At 47.2% G+C, this 20,836-nt stretch overlaps 1 protein-coding gene across 2 annotated transcripts in view; it reads left to right on the top strand.

Annotated features, from left to right (window-relative positions):
- Positions 1-20,836, top strand: part of MLXIPL (MLX interacting protein like) — a 121,658-nt gene that overhangs the window by 16,132 nt on the left and 84,690 nt on the right. The gene's annotated exons all lie outside the window — the stretch shown is intronic.

Raw genomic sequence — 20,836 nt, 5'->3', positions numbered from 1 at the left:
GCTAACACTATCTTGCGCCACGGCGGACGCTAACACTTTATGCGCCACGGTGGACGCTAACACTTTATGCGCCATGGCGGACGCTAACACTTCCACAGAATGATCCCACACCGTGTCCAGTAACCCAACCCAATGTCTCGCACTCCCAAGTCATATACAAGTGTGTGTGTGACTGCGCAGCCACTATGTCTGGTGATAGGCCTTATTGGTGCACGTGAGGTTATGGGTTACCTGCCGAGCACTCCAGTGCTCGGACCTGCAGCGGACTTCACAAAGGATCAAGGCGAACTCCCGCACGATATCTGTGATCCACAGCAGGACGATCCATCAGAGGCGATCTCTATCGGATAATAGTCCAGCTCTCTCCCAGCAAGACGCACAATGTTCGTTGCACTCTAACAAATAGCTAATGGGGCAGAGTCCATAACCTAGGGCCTGTCCCTACAACACTCCACTAGGATGACTCAGGGCTATCTGGGGCCTAGGGGAATTGCTGGCATAGTGCAGAGAGTCACTGACTCCTGCACCCTACCTCCTTCCCCTAGCTGCTCCTGTCACCAACTGCCAACGTGCTGCAACCCGCGAAATGTATCTATTCCCTGCAAGCAGGGAGCTCCTGCAGTCCTATTGGCTCCCTGGCGTCATGGGGCCGCTCCAGAGGCTCATGGGACTTGAAGTTCCCTTACAGAGCCCTCCTCTCATTGGTGGCATTGCGCGATCTAACCAGGGCCTCCCGTCGCATCCGCAGTCGGCGCATGCGCGAAGAACTGTCATGGCGGCGCCCTGCACCGGGAACCGCCGGGCGTGCCTCGCAACCCGACAGCGGCCCTAGCAACCGGCCGCACGCGTCTCTGGCAACCGGCCGCATCTACTCCCGACTGCCGCACGGTGAGTACCCAGAGGGGGGGCCCACAAGCAGAAGGGGGACCTGGCTACACAAACAACAACAACAAAAACGGGAGCTTGAACTGCAGCTTTAACCTCAAGGGTGTATATAGTCTTTAGCTCCGCACTCACTCCAATCATAAAGGAGGAGTCGATCTGGGGCAGATAGCTACACCGATCAGGGGTCATAAACCTGGCAGCAGCCTATGAATATAGAGGGCTAAATCCAGGTTTATAGCAATAAAGATGGTGTCTGGTTAAAAGACTACTTGGAATATATTCTCAGGCTAATGCTTAAATCTGTAATCAACCTCTACCCTGCTAATAATGGCAACAGTGCTGCTGAACCTGATACAATTATTCCACTGACTGGGAAGGTCTCACCGGCCCCTCACTGTTTTGAAACACTGTTGCAACATCACTTGTGTCGCAAAAGATATACTGTATGTTTGTCACAATTGTGTTCGTTTTCACTGCTTCTCACTCTTCCCCTCATATAGATATGTTCGTTGGGGGAACCGCTAAGGTAATGAAGGGGTTAACTCCCCCCCCCCCCCCCGCAAGGTCTAAACACCCACCATGGGCCAAATACCTTCACCCGCCCCCGCTACCCACAATAAACTGGGCACTGGTAGTTTACCCCTTCATTGCCTTAGCGGTTAGCCGCTAGGGTAATGAAGCTGCCCATAAATGCATTTTTATTGCATCGGATTGATGCCGGGGGTCTCTGGTGCTAATATTTATGTGTATCAGCTCCGGAGACTCCCGGGATCAATCCGATGCAGGAAAATTGCATCAAAATTGCTCTCATATCCCATCTCACCACCCTTGGGCTGGTGAGATGAATCTTTGATAAACTCGCAATTGCAGAGCTCCAATTATCTCATCGGAGCTACTAGAACAGCAGATTTTTATCGAAATGGCACTATTTGGATTTTTGCAGCTCCTGCTCGATGTGTTTGAGTAGGAGCGAGAAATCTCAAAAAAAACGCCTTCCCGTTAGGATTTGACCAACTCATTGAGGCTTTCTAAATAGCAACCTTGCAAATTTTGTGAGAACTGCTCAAAATCCTCGATGAGTTGGCTATGGAAGCTCCTAGAATAGGCCCCATCGAATTTAAAGGTCTGGTTATGCCTAGGGTGGAATATTACATTTTTTTTTTAAATTGATATGAAGTGGAGGATCTTTGCACAGAACTGAATTCATTTCAGCTCAAGGGACCACCTGCTTCCCGAGGTACATACCTCCATACTGTATGTCATGCCGGTAGCAGCCCCGGCCGGGTGAAGAATATGGCACGGAATTCCTCTTGGCTTGTGTGAAGCAGGAGCATTAAACCTCTGAGATCCCGGCAGCACATTCATTGAGATTGACACCACTTAGATTGTAAGCTCTTCGGGGCAGTGACTACTTTTTCCTAATGTTACTTTTATGTCTGAAGCGCTTATTCCCACTATGTGTTATATTATTATGTCACGTGCATCACTGCTGCGAAGCGCTATGTCTTGGGAAGCAGGGGGTCCCCAGAGCTGAAATCAATGCGACTCAGCTCCAAAGACCACATACTTCATTGCGTCTCTCTCTCTCTCTCTCTCTCTCTCTCTCTCTCTCTCTCTCTCTCTCTCTCTCTCTCTCTCTCTCTCTCTCTCTCTCTCTGTTGAGGGGGGGGGGGGGGGCATGAGGACTGGAGTTGAGCACCCCTGGGCCAGAGGGTAAGTAACTTTGTAGCGCTCCTCATAACTGTCCACCAAGTCCCAAACATGTCTGTGGAGAGCCCCTGGGGCTCCCATAAACAAAACGATGTCATGATAACGGCAGGAGCAGCCTGAATATAAACTGTTGTGTAAACTGTGGAGCTGGTTTCATCATAATCGCACAGCTGGATGAGTGTCCAAAGGGCAGCAGCAGCAGCAGAGACTGTTCCAGCATGTGCCTGGGTAGGGGGATTCTATGCATGCGTATGCACAGTACCTCGTACATACTGAGCCCATGTAACCTGACATATTGCAAAAAGAAGCCCCACCAGCTACAGATAATTTACTGAAAGATAAACTGAGAAAAGTTAAATAATTGGTGAGAAAACAGAAATATTATTGGTAGTAAGGTGAAAAAATAGGCACAAAAACAAATAAAGGGTAATCACTATAAATAAAGTGAAAATATATAAACCTCTCTAATAGGTGAAAAAAACAATTCAATAACACACACAAAAGCAATGTGAAGTGATAAAAAATGTGACACAAAAATAAAATGTAAGATTTCACCCCCTGCTCAGACCCACTGGAAGGGATAGTCTTCACTCGTCCCAAATGTAAACCGTGTAAACCAGAAAACAGAAATATGACATGACAAACAACAGAAAAATGATGCCATGAGACTAGTCAGTTATTTTAGAGAGACCATTGAAACGATCAGGGCCTACCAGGGATTGTACAAACATTAGACAGAATGCAAGCGTTTAATAAATCAAAGTTTATTTAGCTGGAGCTAACAGCAAGACACACACTGTACAACAGGTACAAGCAATTGTTCACCAGAACTGGGATATGGGGAAAGCGCGTAGCTGGCTAGGTGGAGGGTGCTGCCAAAGCAAGCTTACCTTCGATGTCCTCGGGAGCTATGACCCTGTATTGACTACAGAGGTCTTAACAAGATCACCATTAAAAACCACTATCCCTTACCATTGATTCCAGAACTCTTCGATCGCCTTCAAGGAGCCAACATCTTTACTAAATTGGATCTTAGTGGGGCCTACAATTTGGTAAGGATTCGCCAAGGCGACGAATGGAAAACCTTGTCATGCCCTTCGGTCTCTGTAACGCCCCTGACGTCTTCCAAGACTTTGAGCAGATCTCTGAAAATCTCGTTCACAATCAATTTGTGGTCATTTATCTGGACGACATAATGATCTTTTCTAAATCCTCACAGTAACATGTCAGCCATGTTAAACAGGTACTTCTACGCCTATGGGAAAACCATTTGTTTGCCAAGCTGGAAAAATGTCACTTCCGTCACCCTTCCTGGGATATATCATTTCTAACATGGGCCTCACCGTGGATCCAGCGAAGGTAAAGGCGGTTCTGGATTGGCCTCGTCCCACTACCCTCAAGGCTGTACAGCACCTCCTGGGGTTTGCGAACTATTACCGCAGGTTTATTCAAAATCTCTCCTCAGCAGTAGCTCCCATCACAGCTTCAACTAAGAAAGGTGCGGATCCCGCCTCATCGTCGCCAGCAGCTAATCAAGTTTTTGATCACCTGAAGACCGCCTTTGTTTCTGCACCCATCTGGATTCCAAGCTACTGTTCACCTTGGAGGTAGATGCGTGGAACGTCAGAGCCAGTGCCATTCTTTCCTCGAGGAAGAACCTTCACGCCAGACTCCATCCCTGTGCCTTTTTTTCAAAAAAAAATCCCCAGCGGAACAAAATGATGACGTCGGTAACCGGAAACTCCTTGCAATCAAATTAGCTCTGTAAGAATGGAGACATCAGTTGGAAGGTATGGAGAACCCTATCACCATTCTCACTGACCACAAGAATTTGCTCTATATCGAGGGTGCTCGATTCTTAGGGGCCTGTCAAGCCAGGTGGTCACTTTTCTTTTCACAATTCAATTTTATTATCTCTTTTCTTCCGGGTTCAAAGAATACCAAAGCCAATGCTCTCTCCCGCCAGTTCCTGGTAGACGATAAAACCAAGGATCAGCAGAAACCTATTCTTCCTTCCAAATATATTCTTTCTGCCAACACGTTTGATGCTTTGAAAGGCATCGTACAAAAGCAATCTCACATTCCAGAGGATCGCGTAGTTCCCGATGGTCGATTGTTTACCCCACCACCTCATCGGTAGAAGGTTCTTGAATGGGGTCACTCTTCTAAACTTTCTGGAAATCCAGGTACTAGAAGGACTACGGATCTCGTGGAGCGGACCTTTTGGTGGCCCGGGTATGCAAAAGGACATCAAAGAATTTGTTGCTGCGTGCCCGACATGTGCTTGGAATAAGACTCCCCAGGATAAACCACCAGGACTCCTTCGACCACTTCCCATCCTGCACCGTCCATGGACACACTTGTCCATGGACTTGATAGTCGAACTGCCAGTATCTAAAGGGATGAACACCATCTTAGTTGTGGTAGATCACTTTTCTAAGCAGTCTCCTTTTATTCTATTAAAACCCCCCTCCCCAACTCTCCCAAATTGGCAGACATCTTCATCAAAGAAATCTTTCGCCTCCACAGGGTACCATTGGTCGTAGTCTCCGATAGAGGGTCACAGTTCATATCCAAGTTCTGGCGCTGCTTCTGCCAGCAACTGGGAATAGCGCTACATTTCTCTTCAGGGTATCATCTCCAAACCAACGGCCAGACCGAGCGAACCAATCAGTCTCTGGAGCAATACATCTGGTGTGTCGTGTCTGATTCTCAGGACAACTGGTCTGAGCTCCTTCCCTGGGCCAAGTTCGCGCATAACAATTTGCGCAACGAATCCACCACATAGTCGCCCTTCTTCATTAATTATGGATTTCACCCATTACTTCTACCCATCTCCTCTTCCACTTCCAGGGTACCAGCAGCAGATGACAGAATCAATAGTCTTCAAGAGCTGTGGAGAATGGTTCAAGAGAACCTCAAGATGGCAACTACCAGACAAAAGGCGTAGGTGGATCGTCACCGAAGAAGGATCCAAGAGTTTAAACCAGGAGACAAGGTGTGGTTGTCATCTAAAAACATCAAACTCAAGGTCCCTACGCTGAAACTGGCACCTAGATTTATAGGACCATTCACTATCACAGAGAAAGTCAACCAGGTCGCTTACCGGCTACGTCTCCCACTATGAGAATACCTTCCGTTTTTCACGTCTCCCTCCTGAAGCCGGTCACCCTGAACTCTCATTCTTCTGACTCGGCTTCGGCTCCTGCTTGCCTTGTACAAGGCCAACAGGAGTACGAGGTACTATCTATCCTGGATTCTAGGTCCTCCAGAGGATCAACCCAGTACCTGGTGCACTGGAAAGGCTTCGGACCCGAAGAAAGATCTTGGACTCCTCATCATCGTCTCGATGCACCCAGGCTCCTCCATCTCTTCCATCAGCGATACACTGACAAGCCTTCCTGGAGTCGCCCGGAGGTTACTCCTGTAGGGGGGTGTATTGCAAGGATCCGTCATCCGCTCCTCTTCCGACTTACCTAGACCCGTGATCAGGTGTCCTGCCTCTGCTGCCTCCTGCAGCAAATCTCACAGACCAGTTACACACGCGCAGAGTCTCCTCCGTTCCGCTGTGTAATAGGATTCACCTGCCTTGTCTCCATCAGCCAACCACAGCCATGCATACTAGGGAGTATGCTTCCTCCTCATTGGTCTGTTATTCCTATATATGCTCAGCCTGCCCTCTGGCACATTGGCTGCGCATAACCTTGCCTGTCTGAGCCTTGCCTGTCTTGTTCTGTGTTGCCTGACCGTGCTTGTTTTTGGATTCCACACTTCTCCGCTCCTGACCCGGCTTACTCACGACGATCCGTATCTCTCCAATCCAGACCTTGGCAAAACACCTGCAACAATCCGTACCTTTCCAATCCAGACCTCGGCAAGTATCACTGACCATCCTGACCTCTCCTACCCCGACGCGGCTACCTCGACCTATCTACACTCCAGACGCGCCCTCACGGCTGTGGGTTGGCGTTTATCAAATCCCCACCTCGGCCTCGCGGTCATGCCTTGTTTGTGGTGAGCGCATCGTTACACAGTCCCTGTTAGTCTCAATAACCGAGACTAACTGACCGCAGGGTCTAGCCCCCGACCACAGCACTTGACAGCAACTCTGTATGTAAAGTCACAGGAATAACTACCTGACTGATTAGCGGCAGTGGTTACAGGGTTCTGACATACAGGGAGCAGCTGCAAAGTCCAGGAGAAACAAAAGACGCAATTGAGGAAGCATTGTCTCTCACAGTGGGGTGCTCATTGTCTGGAGTTCTGCACAAGGCCCAGGTACATTAATGTCATTACCGGGGCACCCTGGACCCAGAAACATAGGGTGACCTGGACACCGGATACAGGCTCAGGCAGCATTGAAAATAAACATATTACTCTGACGGCTCAGAGTCTTTCTCACATAGAAATGCAATGGGGGATCTAGGTGCTCAAAACAGCAGGTCACCGGTATACAGAGTCTATCCAGACTTGATCCTACTGACCGTGAGGGATTCCTGCTCAACCTAGGGAAAAAAGGTGCCCACATACCTACTCTGAAAATTCCTAACCTACAATGTTATGATGCATCACTACCCAACACCACTAGGGGGAACCCACCCCAAGAGCTACGCTCGTATAGCTGGGGTACCTCTCACCCAATCCCGGTGTAGCCAGGTATCCCCTGGGATACTAATCCTCTGCCCAACATGTAAGTTCTGGTACCAGCGCAGGCAGTGTTAGGGTCAAATCTGCCCATGCTACTGCAGTAAACAACTCCCTTGAGTGACAGGTTGTGGGCCTAAGGCCTTGGTACTTCCCTATCAGGGGCTCAGACCTAGGACCTTACCCTGGGTACAAAAGGAGCTGCAGATCCAAATTTAGTCAGTTGTTGGAAGTGTGGAGTCAGGGCTCTGGTTCACCTTCCTTCTCCTCCCTCAGGGGAGTGGGACTGCTATCCCATATTCCACCATGGGGTGTATAGACCTTTGGGGCCTCAAGCCCTGGGGGTTGAGTCCAGGGACCAAAGGAAAGAGTATGCTGATATGTATGCTGTGTACTGCTGTACAAGAATAAAAAACTGTTCCTGTTTTTATACTCCAGCCTGAGGCTGCAGTTTATTCAGGGAGGGAGTGAGTATTTTCCACAGTGGACTGCACCTATCCCTATAGGCCCGGTGGGAATGGAGGCGCTGTACCAGTGAGAAAAAAAATACCCAGCACAGAAACCCTGTCCTGTTAATCCCCAAACAACACCGGCGGATGCTCCGGGCCTTTCTGTGAACCAACCGGTAGCACCCTCACAGGTAACCGCAGGAAATCTCCCTTAGGGTGGGGGTAGATGGGTTACACCAGTTTCTACAGACTCTCGCTGGGAGCCACAAACTTACCCTTACACCCTGGTTGTTTCTGGAGACAATGGGAGCTCCGCTAACACAGAGGGTCCCAGGGCTCCCAGAAATCACACAGTCATTATACACAATCCCAGGGCACACACAGTAACAATCAGTGGAGGATTTCCCATCAGGCACGAGCCCAGGGCGGCAAAATGTGTGGGCAGCAAATCCCCCACAGAGGCTCCGCTGTTTTCCCCACTGATTGCCGGGGGAGAGCGTGGCGCCTCGGTAAGGTTCTTACCTTTTCCTTCATGCCGCCCTCCTCCTTTTCAGCGTGGTGGTGTCAAATGATACTACAACGACACACGTTTCGCGTTGCCAAGTGGCAATGCGACGTCACGTTACCATGGTGATGTGATGCCGTGTAATGTTAACGCACCACCATTCGATGTTGCGGCTTCATTTAACGATGCTACAATATGCTGAAGAAGGGGGAGGGCGGAATGAAGGAGGAGCGCGGCACCAGGTAAGGGCCTAAGGGCGGCGGATTTGTAAATCCGCCACTGGTAGCAATTCTAGCCTAAACTCAGCCCCTTGTGGTCTCTGGGCAATAGGACCTCCGCTAACTCAAAGGGTCCCAGAGCTCCCAGAAATCACACAGCAAAGTTAACTAATCACAGTGCATGTCCAGTAGCAATCCTAGTCTAAACTCACCAGGATGTAGCGTTCCCACCAGCGAGGCTATGAGAGGGACCCACAGACTCCTTGTATTCCATGATACACTAGGAGTCAATCGCACATCAAAGATCAGCGTTCCTACTGTATCTACAGTATTCTACTATTTAAGGATTAATTGGGATAATGGGACCAAAGCCACATGCCAGGGTCACAGAATTCCCAGGAAGCATCCTAACTAAATGACACAACATACAATATATACCAAGTTACTAAAAACCACCTGAGCTAATACTCAGTCACGACAATAGAGCTACAGTATTAAATAAGGGGTTTAATATAGAAAGGTACAGTACACAAAATATCACACAAATCAGCAACATCAAATAAAAGGGGGGGGATTGGAAAAGTTCTTATGAATTACAAAGTTCGGTTACAGTCCATGGGTGTGGATAGATTCCTTAGGCTGCACAGAGACAGTGGGAATTACTGCAGAGGCCTACGTCTACGAAGGGAGAACATAGCAAGACACATTGCTTCCCCAGGTGAATCTAACTCTATGGGCAGTGAGTGCTCCTTTTAGGAATTTTGGCCCCCTTAAGGCCTGTGGCTGAAGCTGCACTAATCAAGGAGCTTGCCAGTAGGAGATGGGCCAATCAGAATAAACTACGTCAGGGTGACGTCATAGCTCCATTCCCTGGCCAATCAAATGCAAGGGGCGGGGCTTACAGCTGGTCAATGAAGAGGCCGTATTTTTAAGATACCATGTATTTTTTAAGATACCCCGCTGAATACCCCACACACAGTGGCACCATAAGGCACAAAGAAGGCCCCACATGGAAACTCTTCCTTCCTGTGTCTGCCGGACCACCGCCATGGCCGGACCCTGCCCTCTCACTCCCGCTGTGGGTGCATGGTAGGAGGGTGGTAGGAGAGCAGGGAAGCTATTGGACGTCTGCTTGGGACTACGGGAGGGAGAGTAGCATCCTCTGGGCCAACCTGGGTGGCCTGCTCATCTTCTCTTCCATCGCTGCGTGCCATTCCCCCTCCTCTCCCCACGCCGAGCTCGGAAGAAGGAAGCTGGGATATAACGAGTGCTCACCACAAACAGGATGTGACCGCGAGGCCAAGGTGGGGATTGGATAAACCGGCCTCCAGCCGCGTGAGCACGTTCGGAGTGTAGGGTCGTAGTCGTTAACCGGGTCGGGATTAGAGAGGTGTGGGTCATCGTAGGTACTTGCCGTGATCAGGAGCTGAGAGGGTCAGAGTTCGGGTACAAGCCAATGGTCAGAGATGGAGCTAGAGATAAACACAGGTCAAGGTAGCAAGGCAGGGAGGCAAGGATGCAGTAAGCACTTCGTAACCATCTGAAGATTTATGCTCAGCCAGTTTGGTAGAGGGCTGGCTGAGCATATAAGTGGCCAGGAACCAATTGGCTGCTTGCATTAATTAGCGCAGACCTGCCCACAAGGTAGCAGCCAATGAGAGATGGAGGCGGAGTAGACCGCAGGTGAGTATGATGTTGGACTTTTCGGAGAATCTTGCCAAAAGGCGGTTGTCAGCGCCTCATCATTCCATCCGGTCTCTACGGCGATGGTGCAGAACTTGAAGGCATACCAGGCCACGGGACGGTTACCTTGGGAGATATGCAACAAGGATGAGGCAGCAGTTACCTTACGTCCAGGCGTGTCGAAGACCCTGCGAAACTCCTTGATGATGCGTGCAATGTCATTGGTGAGATCCGACCTCAACTCCCATACTGGTGAGGCCCAGGACAGGGTGTCGTCAGTTAATAAAGAAATTATGTATGCCACCTTAGATCTTTGAGACTAAAAGCGAGAAGGCATTAACTCGAATTGAATAAAGCATTGGTTCAGGAAACCGCGACAACCATGAGGATCTCTGCCATAGCGATTGGGGGTAGGTAGTCATGGTTCTGAGGCTGCAGTCACAGAAACAGAAGTGGAGACAGGAACTGACATCACAGAGGACACAGAGTGAAGGGGAGAACGTTGTGTCTGGTCTGTGATGGATTGGACTGTCTGTTGCAGCGTTTCCATGCAATGTTTATTCTGTTCAAGGTACTTTTGTAACATGGTGAGCATGTTGGCGTGCGTGCTCAAGACTCGCCTCACCTCAGCGGGATCCATGTTTGTGGGGCTGAGCATACTGTAACGGGTGCTCACCACAAACAGGATGTGACCGCGAGGTGGAAATTGGATAAGCCGACCTCCAGCCGCGTGAGCGCGTCCAGAGTGCAGGGTCATAGTCATTAGCCGGGTCGGGATTAGAAAGGTGCGGATCGTCGTAGGTACTTGCCGTGGTCAGGAGCTGAGAGGGTCGGAGTCCGGGTAAAAGCCAATGGTCAGAGACGGAGCTAGAGATAAATACAGGACAAGGTAGCAAGGCAGGAAGGCAAGGATGCAGTAAGCACTTTGTAACCATCTGAAGACTTATGATCAGCCAGTTTGGTAGAGGGCTGGCTGAGCATATAAGAGACCAGGAACCAATCGCTGCTTGCATGAATTAGGGCAGACCTGCCCACAAGGTAGCAGCCGCCCAATGACAGACGGAGGCGGAGTAGACCACAGGTGAGTATGATGTTTGACTCAAGGGTGATTAGTCCCTCGCTTGTTGTTCGCCTGGCGGGACGCAGTGGTGGGGCCTAAGCCCGATCCTGGATGTGCTTTGTTGTCGAGCGGCGCGGCGTCCCTGAATGCGATGAGGCGTGTCACCCATGTTGTCACAGGGGTGGATGCCAAGAGTATGGAGAATGTGAATGAGGAGAGGGTGGTCCACAGTATCAAATGCTGCAGAGAGGTTGAGTAATATGAGCAGAGTGTAATAACCTCTGTCTTTGGCAGCAAGGAGGTCATTAGTTATTTTAGTGAGGGCTGTTTCAGTGGAAACTATGCTCCAGAGTTTCTTTACTATGAGATCTATCTGTAAAGGGCAAGTAACACCGGTCCTAACAGGGGGAGACTAGGAACGAGTATCGGCAGGAGTCTGCAAGGGAACGGGGCTAGGGAGGAGGCTCTGGACAGCATGCAGGGGGGGCTGGGAACTCCCGTGCATCACACTAGGTGCTGCACTACACTTATGGAACTAGTGCAGAATTAACCCCCTCCTGTCACTACACAATGGGCAGAGGAGTATCACTGTTTTCACAAAGTAGAACATCACATTCATTACGGTACATACAATACATGGGGTGAAACAGTACCACAGCTGTCACAGATTCACCACAAAATGCAATGTGTACTGCAATCGAAACGGCAAACCCCGGGTGCCTCACCTTAGCCCCAGGGTCACTCTGATAAGAATAGGCAACAGGGCAGAGTTTCCTAGGATTTTTGGACACCTGGCTGCCTATTCCGTCACAATTATTCAAATGGAAGTGCGATTAGTAGAACAGCTAAAGGGAACAGGTTGTTCAATGTCTTTAAGGACGAGTATATGACCCACATACTGTAGTCGAGTAACCAAATAGAATGGGGACAATACTAGATCCAGTAATAACAGATGTAACCTCCCTGTCGGCTCTTAAGGAGTCTTCATCATGATAGACTACTTACATGGCTGTGCTCAGTGTCTCAAACCGTTGCATGGCGCTGGGCATGGATATGCAGGTGTTAGAATGAAGGGCACCAGCAACTTTTATAGTACAACCTTTATTCACATCTGTTGATAAGGATCCATATGCATAAAACATACTTCTCATAGACATTAACTGGTGTCAAACAATATGGTAACGCAGTGCTTCTTCCTTCATAGCTTTCCCTCATACGCTGGGGAGGTACTTGTACTTGTGTCCTTTAGTAATTTTAGATTGATTAACACACACATTCCCAGCAAGCTCAAACTCCTACACCCACCACATCATGAATATATATTTATGTCATAAAAGAGTGCTACTGGGCGTGGCAAATGTATACAACAAAAGAAAGGGGTGCCCAATGCTACATCCAATTGACAGAACATATATGGTAATAAGTATAAAGTTTAAATACTTCAATAATAATAATTACTTGGTTTTTTAGTTAAACCCTTTGGCCAAAGCGTCATAAGCCTGCATACCACGTCAAGGTATAACCAAATTAATGCAGGTCCTACACTACACTGTGAACCCTTCCTTTTACCTCTGTATGAGGGGAAAGAATCATAGTAGGTCCTGTTCTTGCAGCAAAGTGAAAAGACCTCCCAAGTTAAAAAGGTGGGGAGGGGTGAGCTCTGCGGGGAGGTGCCACCTACCTCCATACAACTGTTGCCAGTCAGAAATTGTTTAACATACACATTCCCAGCTAGCTCAAACTCCTACACCCACCACATCATGAATATATATTTATGTCAAAAAGAGTGCTACTGAGCGTGGCAAATGTATACAACACAGACACACATTACTACGTCTGACTTATGCTTGCTTGTTGACCACAGGTCTCCAAGATTGGACTTTATATATGGTCAGATAATTATCTGTATTTCATTCACTTGTATTTAGGCGCCGGATTATTTGTTTGTATTCATTGTGGTTTATATTATCGTGAGTGTGGTTATTTACCCCGAGTATATGTTCCTGTGGGGGCCCATTCCATCCTTGGCAGAATCCCCATAGGTGGAGGTGCTGCACCCTGCATCCTAAGCTCCCTGTCTGCGGAGGCCCTGCCTCCTGTATTCCTAACAGGTTAGCACCATAACCCTAGTAACCTCCGATTATCATTGCATCTCCCTAAGGGAGGGGGGGGGGATAAGGGTGTTACACACTTAACATATTTGCATAACTTACAGTGAGGCCCTCTCCAACTGCTACTTCCAAGGAACCTGATTCTAAAACACTGGGGGAGGTGGTATATATATCCTCCCATCTTCCTATGGTGACATCACCAGTCCCAAGACCTACTTGGGAGTGGCTGTCCTTTCCACAAGTCATCCTGTATCACATGATGGGGAGGGAAGGAACTCTGTAGTACCCCCAACAGTTAACCCTATAGGGCCCTTGACTACCGGTACTATTAATCCCTAGCACGGAGGCAATCGGCGGTCTTCTGGTGACTACTCGAAATTCAAGCATTCTATTTCTTGAATTCCAGTATCACAAGACTGGCATAGCAATAAATGAGGTGCCTAGAGGGTCTCGATGACAACCAGATGCCACAGTACGCAAAGGTTTATTAGATATACCATGTTAAAATTAAATTATTCTTAACGCTCTGCATTGCTGTATGAATTACTGATGCCAATTTTGCACTTGGGTTGAGAACTGGTGTAAAGATTGGCAACAGGTCATTGATAGAATGTATTCAGACTGTGTTAGTGTTGTAAGTGGAGTGACTCAATGTTTGATATTGTGATCACTGCTCTTCAACTTATTTATTAATGTTGTACAGGTGGTTATATAGAGCACTCAATTGGGTAAGTTTATAAAATCAGAGCACATTGCAATTTCTCTGGACTTGGACAGATTGGGAGCATGGACACCAATGGTACTTGAGGTTAAATGTACATACATGTACAGATATGCATTTGGGTACCAATAATAAGCTTACAAACTTAATTAAACAAAATTAGGTTAGCCGTTGTTGGAGAAACATCCAGGAGTGGCTGTAGATAGCAGAATTGGGATTAGAGCTCAGTGTCAGGAAGCAGCTGCAAAGGCTACCACAATATCATCAGACATTAAAAAGGTTGAGCAAGAGAATAAATGTGTCCCTGTATAAATAGCTGGTAAGACCATATCTTGAATATTGAGTACAGGTTTTGGCACCTTCCTATGAAAAAAACCCATAATGGAACAGGAAAAAGCAAATAAAAGTGCCAGTGATCCAGTAAGAGGTGGATGGTTTGATTTCTGGGATAATCAAAACTAGAATTGTTCTCTTTGCTCTTTGGTGATATGATTACTATTATCAAATATATTCAGAGTCAATGCAGGGGAATTGTAAGGGAGTGTTTTTTGTTTATTTTTCAGAATTCTTTATTTTTCACATGATATATGTGGCCCAGCACTAAAGATTGGCAGAAATTAGATTTCACCAGCAGCAAAGGAAAGGGTTATTTACAGTGAAAATGAGGAATTAATTACCTTTGAAATTATCTGTGATGGTAGATATAGTAGATATGTTAAGTAAAAAATTGCACATCTTGTGAGATAGGAAAGATATACAGGCATACCCTGGTTTAAGGACACTCACTTTAAGTACACTCGCGCGTAAGTACATATCGCCCAGTAGGCAAACGGCAGCTCGCGCATGCGCCTGTCAGCACGTTCTGAACAGCAATACCGGCTCCCTGCCTGTACCGAAGCTGTGCGTAAGCGGGAGACTATAGAGTCTGTTACACATGTGTTGTTTACATCAGTTATGCATGTATATAACGATTGCAGTACAGTACATGCATCGATAAGTGGGAAAAAGGTAGTGCTTCACTTTAAGTACATTTTCGCTTTACATACATGCTCCGGTCCCATTGCGTACGTTAATGCGGGTATGCCTGTACAGAGATATGTCAAGCAAGTTCAAACATAGGCACAACTTGATCCAGGAAGAAATGTGATTGCTAGTTACTGTTATTATATTATTTCAGTTTTTTTTTCTCATGAGACATCATGTGCAAATGTTGCATTGCTTTTTTGTTTTTTTATTGCCTTCCTCTGTACCTACAGTATATCTCTCTTATCATAAATATATTATTAGAATCACACCCAGAAAAATCTAGCAAAACATAATGGGCATGTTTTTTTTTTTTAACCTAATGTAACACCTCTACCCCCGGCCAATATCACAATCTCCTAAAGTGAGATTTCTTGTATGTGCAGGTGATGCTCAGCGGTTACCTTATACAGTATCTCAGGGTGCTGGAACTGTGTGCAGGGCTGAGGCATTGAGCAATAATAAAACAGGGTTCCAGGAACTTTTCTTTAACTTTATTAATAGTCTGAATTTCAGGCAGCAGCAGAACAGGTTTTCAGGTTACATGTAGACACTTACACTCAGGTTTCCTCAACCATGAGGTTTGTAGGTAGAGCACCTCTTTTTCAAGCCTTTCCTCTACTGCCAAAGACAGTGCTGGAACCCTTTCCTGCAATTCCTTAGCAGCTCCCTGTCATGGTAGACCAGAACTTTTAACACCAAAATACCCGGATCCTTTGATTGAGCAAAGCAGGAGATAAAATAAATTGTGATTTATTTACAGAATGAACACACACAGCTTGGTTTACAATTACAACGAAAATTCACTTACTGGAACGGGGTAAAACGAAATATTTTGTTTCCAAAACGAGAGGTTGCAAAACAAAGTCTCTAGGAGCAATTTCACAGGAGCGGGAGTTGCTCCCGAAAAGAGCCTGAAACAGTCCTCGGTCAGCAGCGCAACTTGCCACTGCTGTTTTACTCCGCTGGAGCTGCTTCTTTCGTTCTGTTCCTGCAGTATTGGATCTTGGAACTCTTGAAGCTTAGCTGAATCTTTGTTATGATGTTACGAATCTCTTACAGTATGATGAATCTTAGGTGAATCTGTTACAGCATGATGACTCTCTTCCTGATGGGCTGCACGGGGTCTTATAGGGTTAACATTCCTATACATAACTAGTGCAGCCTATCTCTCCATGGGAATATTTCCGCCCCCGTATCACGGAGTTGCCAATACTTTGCAAACCTGGCAGATGGGGCTTCTCATTATGCTCTGGGCACGTGGGAACTCTGCCCCTCTGCCACTTAGCATATGAGACCCTGCCCCTCTTACCTGGTGCCGCTCAGTCTGGGCAGGGTGACATCTTGTCAGGATGGCTTATTGAAGTTCTCTTCCCCTACCAAGCAAGCTAACAAATGGTTTAACACTTCCATATCCTGGATTGCCTTTGAAACTTGCCAGGATGGCTTATTGAAGTTCTCTTCCTTTAACCCGCCTTGCTAACAAATGGTTTAACACTTCAATATCCTGGATTGCCTTTGAAACTTGCCAGGATGGCTTATTGAAGTTCTCTTCCTTTAACCCGCCTTGCTAACAAATGGTTTAACACTTCCATATCCTGGATTGCCTTTGAAGCTTAGAGGGCGGAGTAGCCACTCTGTCTCCCATGCAAATGGATTTTTAACCATACGGAACATTACTTGAACTTAAAAACATATAACTCTCGCCACCTTATACCTGGTGGGAGATACACTGAACCTCAACCTGGGACCTGGGGTTTGTGGGCGTATACCGGGGTAACGTGAATGTGATTCATTCCCCTGCCTGGTCTTACTATTCTGGTCTGTGCTGAAGCAGGGAGATTTGGCGGTGAGCTGCAAACTGCTTTCTAGGGAGGATTTTTTACCGTAAAATCACCCCTGAAACTCACCCCCTGCACATCTCCGCTGGTTGGCACTCCTGGAACAGTAAAAATACACATACATCTTTATTACAAATGCAGTTACATGCCATGATTGGGTTGAAGAGCTGACAATCACAATTCCCCCATATAGCTCAGGGGCACCCAGCCGGGCATAATACCTTTATTATTGGCCTGGGCACCCCTTCACCGTCACACTCCCCCAGGTTTCCTCAATGAGCCCCTGTGTGAAGAATCCTCATCCTACTGTGGCAGGATCCTTTTTAGTGTAGTGCCTCTAGGGCCCCTAAACTGGGAGACTTGCCCTAACCTAGGAAACCAGAAAGGTTGCTAACCCCATTACAGGGCAAGTAGCCCTGGAGATCCCCTCGACGCGGATCCACTTATGATCTGAGATCCCAAGTATTTATAACCTTTTCCCCATCCTTGTTGCTGGGCAGAAAAAGAGAAGGTCTTACTATTAAGTCATCCCTTAAAGCAGGGGTGCGCAAAGTGGGGGGTGCGGCGGTTACAGAGGCCCCGCGCTTTCCTGAAGGCATTTATATTAAATGCTGGGGATCACTTGAGGCCTCTGCAAATTCACTTACTTTACCTTCCAATGACGTGTTGTCATGGCAACCTGACAGCAAAAGACGCCGCAGGGTCACGTGATGTCGCGTTGCCATGACAACGTGACGTCACATGACCCCACTGCATCATTTGATGCCGGAGCCAAGGGGGGGGGGCACGTGAGCAAGGGGGGTTAGCGTAGGCAGCGGGGCCAGGCAGAAAACTTTGCGCACCCTTGCCCTAAAGGGTTGACCTTTCCAGTACCTTCTGAAAACAAATAAACTAGCCAATTATGTGACTTGCAACATGAAATAAGTTACTTCCATTTGGTACTTGGAATTGGTTACAACTAGGGCCTGTAAGTGAAAGTAGCCTCATATCTAAGAAAAGTCTAGCATACCTCAAGGGTGCCACACTAAAATACCATGTTACAGTACGTATATTTAATGCAGTAATTGCCCTCAGTTTTCCCCCTCTTGCCTGGGAGTCCAGTGGAACAGAACCACCTCTTCACTAGGTACCCCCCAGTTCAAAGGATATCCACCCTGTGTACAAATGATTACTTCTTTATCCAAGGAGAGAATCCAGTAGCAATTACAAACATGAAGTTATCAGTTTTTAGAATGAATCCGGCCGGGGGGGGGGGGGGTACGTGGGGGGGCGTAAGAATACCTGCAAAATCAAATTCAATAAATCTGAAAAGCCAAAAACTACTAGATAATGTTACAATCCAATGCACAATCGGCAAATTCCCAACCCTCCCTCACTGTGAGGTGTCTTATCTTTATCACACTTATCTTCTTACACCCATCAGCAGAGATGTCAACCTCATGTGACCACAACAGAGGAAATTTGGTGACTCTTGAACAAAAATGCCCTTTTTGTAATAGGAAAGTACTGACTTCTATCAGTGAGACTCCACTATGAGACTGCTGATGCTAAAAATCAGAGAGACACGCCAAATCAGGGAGACTCACACAAAATCGCTGAAGGTTGATATATATCGGCATCAGTTGCCCTCGTATAGTTTAGTAGTATCTCCCTTCTGATAGTTAGGATAACCCTATAACTCTTTGCGTGTCCCATGACTTTGAAGCAATGTAATTCTTAGTGGCACTCTGGTGGCCGTATGATGTTGCCCCAACATCATTGTCTTGTTTCTCAATTCTAGGGGAGATCTCAATCATAGCCGGACTACTGAAATAACGTATGGTTATCTACTTTCCGGCTGTTAGTGCTAATGACATGCAAAAGAGACGTTCCCCCTAAGGCCGCATCCATGCTGACTTCTGCGATGAAACACATTAGGTGAATGGGATTGTGTATAGTGCGCGCGCGTGCGTGCATGTGTAGCAAAGCTACAGGAGACAAAATGATTTGTTTTTGTAGCGCGACGGCAGGGTCACGTGAGCAGTTCACCCAATGAGGGCAAACCGGCCCTGTGATGTCAAGGACAACACCCCCCTCGACATGCCGCCGACCCGCCTCCCAGTCGTGTCTACCTACAGGACAAAAAAATCTTTATATATTTGCATATTATTAGTTTAGTGGATACCAAGGGAAATAACGGCCATTACCTATTTAGGTAAACTCAGGGACTTGGGGTCCACTTCTGAAGGCTCTACTGCTGGAACTGTGTCCCAAGTACCCAACTAAGCCCATAATACACCTCTTTTCATGGTGCGTCACACGCTGCTCCTTATACCACCTCAGCCATGCTTCTTTGTGCTTCCGCAAAAGAATAAGAAGCAGCGACGGCACAAAGGGTAGGGAGAGGGCACCGACAAAATGCCAACAGGATGTGGTTCCAGCAGAGGAACCGTCAGATGCTTCCCCCATGACAGCTAAAGCAAAGTAAGGCAATGATTACACCAGAAATCGGTGGTGGGGCATGGCGGGACGCCACGCGGCTGAAAAACAAATGTCTGTAATCAAATAAAAGTGAACATACCTCGCATTCTGCAAAGAGTCAGCCACATAAAGAGACTTTCAAAATTGGTTTCTTGAGGCGACAGCTGCGTCACGCGAGCGGTTCAGCCAATGAGGGCGAACCGTTCACGGCCACGCCTCCGCCACGCCTCCCTGTCTCCTCTGCTTTTCTCCTCTACTTGTTCAAGATGCCGCTCGGCGTCAGCACAGGGTGACGTCACCGGATTGCGTTGCCGCTCAGCGGCATCTGGTATAATCGTAGCCTAAGAAATGAAGGGGAGCATTAGAGGAAAACGAGGGAGACGTAAAATAATGGGTTTGGGGACAAATAGAAGGAAATGAGGGCCTGAAGGGAACGATGGGAGAAATGAGAGGTTTAACCAGCAATTCCCCCCCCCAAAAAAAAAAACTAAAATGAAGCCACAAGATAACTTGTAGTTCATGTGCTGATCTACTTCTAACTTTTTATTTATTCAAAATGTTGACACTTGTTTGATGTGACATCAGCATCAGCTGTTACCATGGCAACTTATGTTGTCTTAATGAGTATAAATAGCAGGGCCCATTTCAACCTCCCAAGGAGACTAATTAACTAGAGATCGGGGTGCGGTAACGCTGATCTGAGCTTTGTGAATCTCCTTACAATGTGGGGAGAACGGGAAAGTGAAGAGGGATACAGGAGCTGTCAGGACGTGCTGGAGAGAAGGGGAGCACGGGAAGACAGAATAGTGTACACAGGAAATAGGTATTTTTATTTCATTAAAATACTTTCTTGTGGGTTGAGGGGGAAACATTTTCCCTGGCCACTACTGTACATCATCTGGCTTCTAAAATGTCAATGGATATCGCCATTTCTGCTCATAACAAGTTGTTCAGAGCAATGAGCACAAAAATTGGGAACACAAGGCCATTTGTAAAGTAAACATTGTTTTTGGACTCACTAAATTAAATGTGACCTTTAAATCACTAGATTAAAGACCCTCATGATATCACATAGAGCAATTTGTCTCAACATTCTAAAGGGCTGTCTTGTGAAAAGAAACTGTGATGTAATTTGGTGCAATATTTAGTAAACGTGTTGAAAACAGGAATTTAGTACCTTTAGCTTAAAGCAGCAGTCCAAGCTGCCGTTTAAAAAAAATAAATCCCCCCCCCCCCACTTCCATATGTGCATCAATACAATCCACACAATGATAAGTAATTAGCTAAGTTGCCGATCGATCCGTTCTCCTGTGATCGATCGGCGAAGGTTTGGCTCGGGGTTCACTAAATGGCGGTCAGTGCAGCAGAAGAGGGCCAAAGATGCAAAGTTCTATGGGGAAGATGATGTGACCAGGCAGTCACTAGATACAATTGGTGCACTGCTAGAGAGGGCGGGGCTCAAAAAGGGGTGTGTCAGAGCTTGTTTCATTAGAGGAAGGGGGTGTGACTTTGTAAATAGTTGCTAT

Source organism: Ascaphus truei, chromosome 3 (genome assembly GCF_040206685.1).
Source record: "Ascaphus truei isolate aAscTru1 chromosome 3, aAscTru1.hap1, whole genome shotgun sequence".
NCBI lineage: Eukaryota > Metazoa > Chordata > Amphibia > Anura > Ascaphidae > Ascaphus > Ascaphus truei.
Note: the sequence above shows the minus strand (reverse complement) of the source record. Positions and strands in the feature narration are given on the sequence as shown.